At 39.5% G+C, this 7,170-nt stretch overlaps 1 long non-coding RNA gene across 1 annotated transcript; it reads left to right on the top strand.

Annotated features, from left to right (window-relative positions):
• Window positions 1–3,430: 3,430 nt before the first annotated feature.
• On the top strand, window positions 3,431–6,566 carry LOC132858979 (uncharacterized). Its single transcript, XR_009649690.1, has 3 exons — window positions 3,431–3,717; window positions 6,120–6,236; window positions 6,353–6,566. It is a non-coding gene; the product is annotated as an uncharacterized LOC132858979 (long non-coding RNA).
• The last annotated feature ends 604 nt before the right edge of the window (window positions 6,567–7,170 follow it).

The raw sequence follows: 7,170 nt of genomic DNA, 5'->3' as shown, positions 1-7,170 counted from the left end.
AAGTATCAACTTAAGCTTTTTACTCAAGTAAAAGTACTGGTTTCAAAACTACTTTAAAAGTATAAAAGTAAAAGTAATGCAAGGAAAAAATGCCATTAAGGACAAACGCTTAGGCTGTGCCACAGGGGCCTATTGTGCACTACCAAACCTCCTTAAAAAACATATTTCTAAAGGCCATAATGACTATAATGTTACTGTATATTAATGATAATGTTAAAAAATTGGGATGCACTAGGCTACCTGTTTCATCTGCATACTGTATATGCCCATTGAAAAAGAATGCATTTTAGTACAATGCAAATACATTAAAGAACCATATATGTGTACTACTGAGCTGTGTTTCATGGAGCAGAAGATATGACTAGTTGGCTACAAGTATTGTAATGGTGCAAAAAGTCAAACTTCAGAAGCATGTCATCAATAACCTTTATTAAAACAAACACATTTGTCTTAAACAACAACATGGTAATCAACATGCGATAAAGTTACTAATAGGCTTTGTTCAGCCACAAAAGCAGCTGGTTCTCAAAGTTCTTTGAGCCAATGCATGCGCTTCTTGGCCTGAAGATCAGCCCTGCATCATTAAACAGTCTTTCACAGGCTGCTGAGGCCGGGACTGCCTTATTAAGCTTACAGATGTAGCGGCTCAAAATTGTTCTTTTTCGACGTGTGACTGACGTTAGTCAGGCATTCATCACACGTTTATCACACAGTTATCAGACGGTTGTCATGAGCCCCCCTCTCTACAGGCAATCAAGGATGTGTGAATATTCTAATGTAGCCACCCCCATTTTTAGCTGTTGTAATGCAATTCCAGGGAACAACCAGAAGATGGGGCTTTGCTCCCAAACACTTTCTGACCTTGACTTTACAGGTCAGAGACAACATTTGAGTATAGAAGCAGTTCTCTTTCACCTGTCCAGCAGGAAGATAGTAGGAAGGACCTGAAACGTTTGTCATTATCACACACTGGAGAGAGACAGACAGATGGATGTTGTATTTGGTGACACTGTGGGTTTTGAACTTGTGCAAATTAAAGTCAGTTTTTATTATATATAAAAAAATAAAAACATGCATCACCAAGCGTAACACTGCACTATTAGAGACATCAGTTTTAATAGGAATCCTCAGATTTGCAGAAGGTAACTACCAGAGTTTGCAGATTGACCTACCGTATCTGTCTGATGCCCCTTTTCCACAGAGGCAGTTTGAGTGCTGGTTCAGAGCCAGAGCCTAATTTAGAACCAGTTCTTTCTGTTTTCGACAGCCAAAGCACCGGCTCTGAACCAGGAAAAGTGGTTCTTAAGTAGCAAAAAAGTGGTCTTAAGTAGCACCAAAACGTTGCTGGTCTACACTTAAGAACCGCTTGTGGGCGGGGCTACTGTTAGCGCATTTGATAATGTACCTTAAATATACTAATGTTTAATACACGTTTACTTTACCACGATATGACACATCAGTACACATGATAGTATGTAGCTACATGCTAAGGCTAACTTTTTTCTGTGTTAGTGATAAAATAACGTTATGTACTTTATCGATTACAACCTCCGTTTATACAGATTACATGGAGCTGCACGTACACGTTTTTTTCGCCGCGTTAATGTAGGTTCACAAAGCCATGAGCATTAACAGTAAAGCAACATCCGCCATTGTTGATGTGTTTGCCGCTGCTGCGCTAAAGTTGCTGGGACACGCGACACGTATAAAGTGACGTCACACACGGCTCTTGATGCTCTCTAGCCGGTGGAAAGGCAAACCGGTTCTTAGAAGGCTCGCCAGTGGAACCAACTTTGAACCAGCACCAGTGCTAGCTCTGAACTAGCACCTGGTTCTTTCTGGTGGAAAAGAGGCATGAGAGACGCGAGGGAGAGAACACCCCTTTGTTATGCTTACTAGGGGAGCAGAGCTGGGTGTTATCAGCAATGTACTCACCATCCTCCTTCTACTGTTCTGTCTTATGCGAGAATGATGTGCCTTGAGAACAACTTAAAAAAAAATGATTTTGGATCACTTATTACCATCAAGCATTCTTAAAAATTGTATGCATTTTTACTTACCAAAATGAAATCTAAGACAAATATACTGTATGCCAAGAGCATGATTTGAACCGAGGGCAAGATATTTTCAGGACATGCATCTAGGGCCTTTTTAGACTTTAACCATCTTATTACAGTATGTTGCAGGTCAAATTGACCAAGTTTTTAAAAAAATTAAAACATAGTTAAAAGTATTTTTTCCACTTAAAACTGCAACATGTAAAATAAAATTGGTGATCACAGATTTGCAACCCTCCCTACACTCATAGGGTTAAAGTACTGTAGGGTTAAATGTCATACTGTAGGACTTTTTTGCAGCTGTGAGACCTTTACTGTAAGTCTCACTCTCCTATATTGTCTTGACATCAATGAGGTGCAAAAATGCAGTTTTGTTATGACTTTTGATTGGAACATCATAACCTGTAACAATTTGTTCACAAACTACAACCTGGGCCAGGATCTTCTAAAGAGAAAGTCCATGTTTGTCTTCACATACTGTTCAGAACAGCCAGTAACAACAATGATGTCTTACTGCCCCAACAAGGGAAAAACTCTCATTAGCACTTTGCACAAAAATGCTGAGAGCAGCACATGCGAGAACCAGAAACTGAGGTTTGTTGGACGGAGATGTTTCCTACTGTAAGTGCAACATGTCAAAGCGGTACACGAGGCACATCTCTAAGGAGCTGGGGAAGACAAGGGATGCGCAAGTTATTGCTGGCACACAGCTGGGAAGGACTTCAGTACCTCTGTCTCCTGGACACCCCAGGTACGCATCCAACTGCTGGGTCGTTTCAAGAAGGCTGATCTTCATGGAGGAAAAAGAAGTTCATTAGAATAAAGAAATTCATACAGATTTAAAAACATCATGAGGATGAGAAAATGTTGACAATTTCTCTTTTTGGGTAAACCATCCCTTTAAAAAGATGTTTCAGGACCACAAGCAGCTGCTGCCATGACTGAAAATTAGCAGTAAAAATCAATCATTTTAAACAGCATTTGGCTAATATTTGGGCCTATTACTGTACCTCTTTACAAGGACCCATAGGGCCCCATACAGGCACGTGCACTCTCATACACAGACATGATCATGACTATCTTTAGTACATAACTTAACCAGCTGTAGATTATAGTTTTGCACAATTAACTTACAAATATTGCATATAGTACCAATATAAGCTCAGATAACATTTGGTTAAAGTTGAATTTCAAATCTCACACCGAGCCACCAAACTATTTTGCAATGTTGAATCATAGCCTACTGGTAGCAAGCAAACCATTGGCATGTGCCCAAGTTTGCCACAGCAAATTTATCATTATTAGTACGTTACTAGGTCACTGTCATGCGGATACGGAGGCGGAAGCCGAAGTAGCAGCAAACAAAAGTTTTATTCAAAACAAACAAGGCGGAGCCAACACAAATACCTGCTGCAAAGAAAAAGGAATAATCCGGTGGTGCGCTCCGAGGGCGCGGCCCACAATGTCCTGAACTGACGAGAGGCAGTCCGTGAAGTAAAGTCCACCAGCGCGTTGGGAGAAGCGCGGCGCCGGGCTGAAAACGGGGGAACGTAGTACGCTCGGCGTAACTCCAGAAGCGATACCGGGAGGAGAGGGAAAGTCCGTGATGCGCCGGAAGGGACGCGCAGCCGAGGCGAGAGCGAGGAGTCCGAGACGAACGGTTAGTAGCGGGGAAAAGCACACACGAAGACGTCTGACACAAACCTGCACACATCGACAGGAGCAAACGGAGACATATAATAAAGGACCGGGAGTGTGAGTGAAGTGAGTGTTTATATAGGTGGTGAAATGAGTGGGTAGATGAGAGTCAGGTGTGTGTGGTTAGTATGATGGCGAGGAGCTCCTTGTGGGCGGGGCGCGCACGGGAGACGTCGCAGGGTGCTCCTTGACAACTACAATATTGTAAATAATCGACTGATAATAACAAAAACTATAGCTTTGCACAATTAACTTACAAATATAGCAATAATTTAAGTTCAGACAACATTTGGCTAAAGTCAAATTTCAAATTTGTTAATTGACTGATAACAAAATTTCAGCTCAGCTCAATATGCTTTTTTAAATTAGACGGCGAGGTTTTGAAAACCATTAGCTCGTGGTATTTGGGTGCGCGTAGCTTACAGCGCATGCGCAATGATTTATTTTTCCATCCAACCATTTCAAACAATTCTTCCAGGTACAGCCAGGGATGTATAAGGGTTGGAGTTGGTTGGTCTTCCTGGCTACCAACTTCCTCGCTGGTGCTTGGTTGAAACATTGAGTTTGAGTTTTAATCCTTTGCCACGGACATCTTTGTACTTGGCTCCGTCTGCTATGTCCAGAGTTGTGTAACTGAAGTGTAACTTGATTTGTGTCATGTGCAGGTGCGATGGGTTACGTACAAACCCATGGGGTGTCGGAATGGTATATGTTTATACTTCTCATCCAACCATAATCTCATTCACTCTATCCGGATGGCACGATTTATCTTGATAGGTTTTTTTAATGATGACAAGCCAGAATGAAAACAAGCTGAAATGAAATAGGAGTAACGAGGCTATTTTTAAAATGTAAGGAGTAAGTACAGATAATTGCGTGAAAATGTAAGGAGTAGAAGTAAAAAGTCTGTACTTTGTACTTCGTTACTTGACACCTCTGATTAGATCTGTGAAACAAAGCAAAACCAACGTTACTCACCTGTCGAGAAGGAAAAAAGCAACCTCTGCGACTTAAGTAAAGTTGGCCGCATATTCACAGATTCGAATTTCCCGAGTCAATTACTCCTGAGCTAAATGCTGTTACTACACAAATAACACCTTTTTTCTACCGTAGTAATGTAGAGAGGCAGTTACATGTCCGCCATGTCAATGTTAAAATCGCTTTGTGCTAATGTCACACATGCGCACTGAATACTCTCTCGCCCATATTGACAAGCCACGCCCCTTTCTGCTCATTGACTACACGTTAGTTTTGTTTGCCGGCACAACACAGTTTTCTGAAGCATTTCTTAAACAACGGACAGTCCACCTTTAAATAGATAGAAAGGCAGATAGATATTTAGGTAGGTAGGAAGGTAGATAGGAAAGTATTAATACCCACTTAGGAAATTGGTTTGTATGAAAAAATAGATACAGGTAGATACAAAGATTTACACTGTACAAAATTAAGCAAAAATATGCACAAAAATATATTCATTTACAAATACACAAAATGTACCTACTGTATACAGATGTAGATTATGTATGAAAAATATAATGAATAATATAAAGGTTTTTTTTTCAATATTAACTCTGCATTAAATTAAAGGTAGGGTCTCCAATTTTTGAGAAATGCTTCAGAAAACTGTGTCGGGCCGAATACTAAACAAAAATCAAAGCAAACTTGTAGCCAATGAGCAGAAAGGGGCGGGTCTTGTCAATATATGGCGGAGAGAGTGTTCAGTGCGCATGTGTGACATTAACAGAAAGCAGTTTTAACATTGACATGGAGGATAAAAACAAAGAAAGAAAGCGAAGAAAGGCTTACGATAAGGCAAGAAGTAGGACCTGTGTTAATATACAGTAGGATCAGCTTTCCAGCGCTGGAGAGAACTGAAGGAGCGGGAAGTTGGCCACATATTCACAGATTCAGCATTTAACAGCATTTAGCTCAGGAGTTATTGACTCTGAATCTGTGAATATGCGGCCAAATTTACTTAAGACGCCAAGGCGCTTTTGTCCTTCTCGAAAGGTGAGTAACGTTGGTTTTGCTTTGTTACACAGAACTAATATATGCCTTTGTCCTTTACATGATTATGCTTGTGTGTCATTTTTGCTTGTTTGTTTATCTGCAATCGTATTGTTCTTCCCTTCAGCTATGATAAAGACACATTTCTTTCCATTAGTCGCCTGGTTTACGTATGTATGTGTGGGCGGAGCTATCAATACAGGGGTGGGACCCATTTGGGTTAGGGTTGTGTTTGTTTTGGTGATTTCAAATAACAGCATTGGCTTTCAAACATCGAGACCCTACCTTTAAGATGTAAGTTAAAAACAGTAAAGAGTGTACATAAATGACTGAAGGACTGTGTATAATGTTTTATAGTAAACTCCAGGGAAAGAGATCAGAATCACCAGCACACAGCTGTATCTCCATGAAGAGTGACTGGTCTATGGATCCTCCTCAGAGGTTTAAAGATGGAGACTCATCACTTCTACACAGGTAACATCTCCTCATTGTTAATGTCACTGCTAAAGTCACACTTAAAGGGAAATATACTCTAAGTAAAATAAAGAGTGTATATAAATGACTAAAGGACTGTGTATAATGTTGTACAGTAAACCCCAGGGAAAGAGATCAGAATCACAAACAAACAGCTGTATCTAGATAAAGAGTGACCGGTCTATGAATCATCCTCCTGTGTTTAAAGATGGAGACTCATCACTTGTACACAGGTAACGTCTCATCACTGGTAATGTCACTGCTAAAGTCACACTTAAAGGGAAGTTGAATTGCATAAACAGGATGGCAAAATAAATTCTAAAAGACAATAACCTTAATGAACCCACTATTATGTCTAATATACTGTATATACATATATATTTATATATAAATATTATTGTGGACTTATTTAACATCTATTCTCCATCGAGAATCTTTTGGCATCTTTAAAGTATATGTATAAATTTGACGTGTTGTTTTTTAATGCACGGAAATTTACATATTGTAAGTGTGGCTTAAGTGACTAAATACTTTTTTTGTCTACTGTGTGATCGGTCATTGCAGACTAGACCACCATTTAGCATCATTTAGTCAGTGACATGATACCAAGCCATAAGAATCTTCTAGAGTTACACCATAATTCAGTCAGGAAATCTACAGAGCTGTTGTGTGATTACTGTAAGATGTACAGTAAACAGTGTTTAAAACACCCTTTTGTTTCCCTTTAGAGGCTGCATTACACAGTCATTAGCTGCAGTTATAAAATGTCAGCTATGAATATTATAATGTATGGTATTACTTAATTAAGTGATACTTAAGTGTTTTTAAATTTAATGTAAATATTTGACACTGATTTTAAAATTAATATCAAGGATAAATTAAGGATATGTTTTTGTTTTAAACTCTAGGGAAAGAGATCACCATTGGTTGGTGG

Source organism: Tachysurus vachellii, chromosome 16, assembly GCF_030014155.1.
Source record: "Tachysurus vachellii isolate PV-2020 chromosome 16, HZAU_Pvac_v1, whole genome shotgun sequence".
Taxonomy (NCBI): Eukaryota; Metazoa; Chordata; class Actinopteri; order Siluriformes; family Bagridae; genus Tachysurus; species Tachysurus vachellii.
The sequence above is the reverse complement of the archived record's forward strand: the minus strand, read 5'-3'. Positions and strand labels throughout refer to the sequence as shown.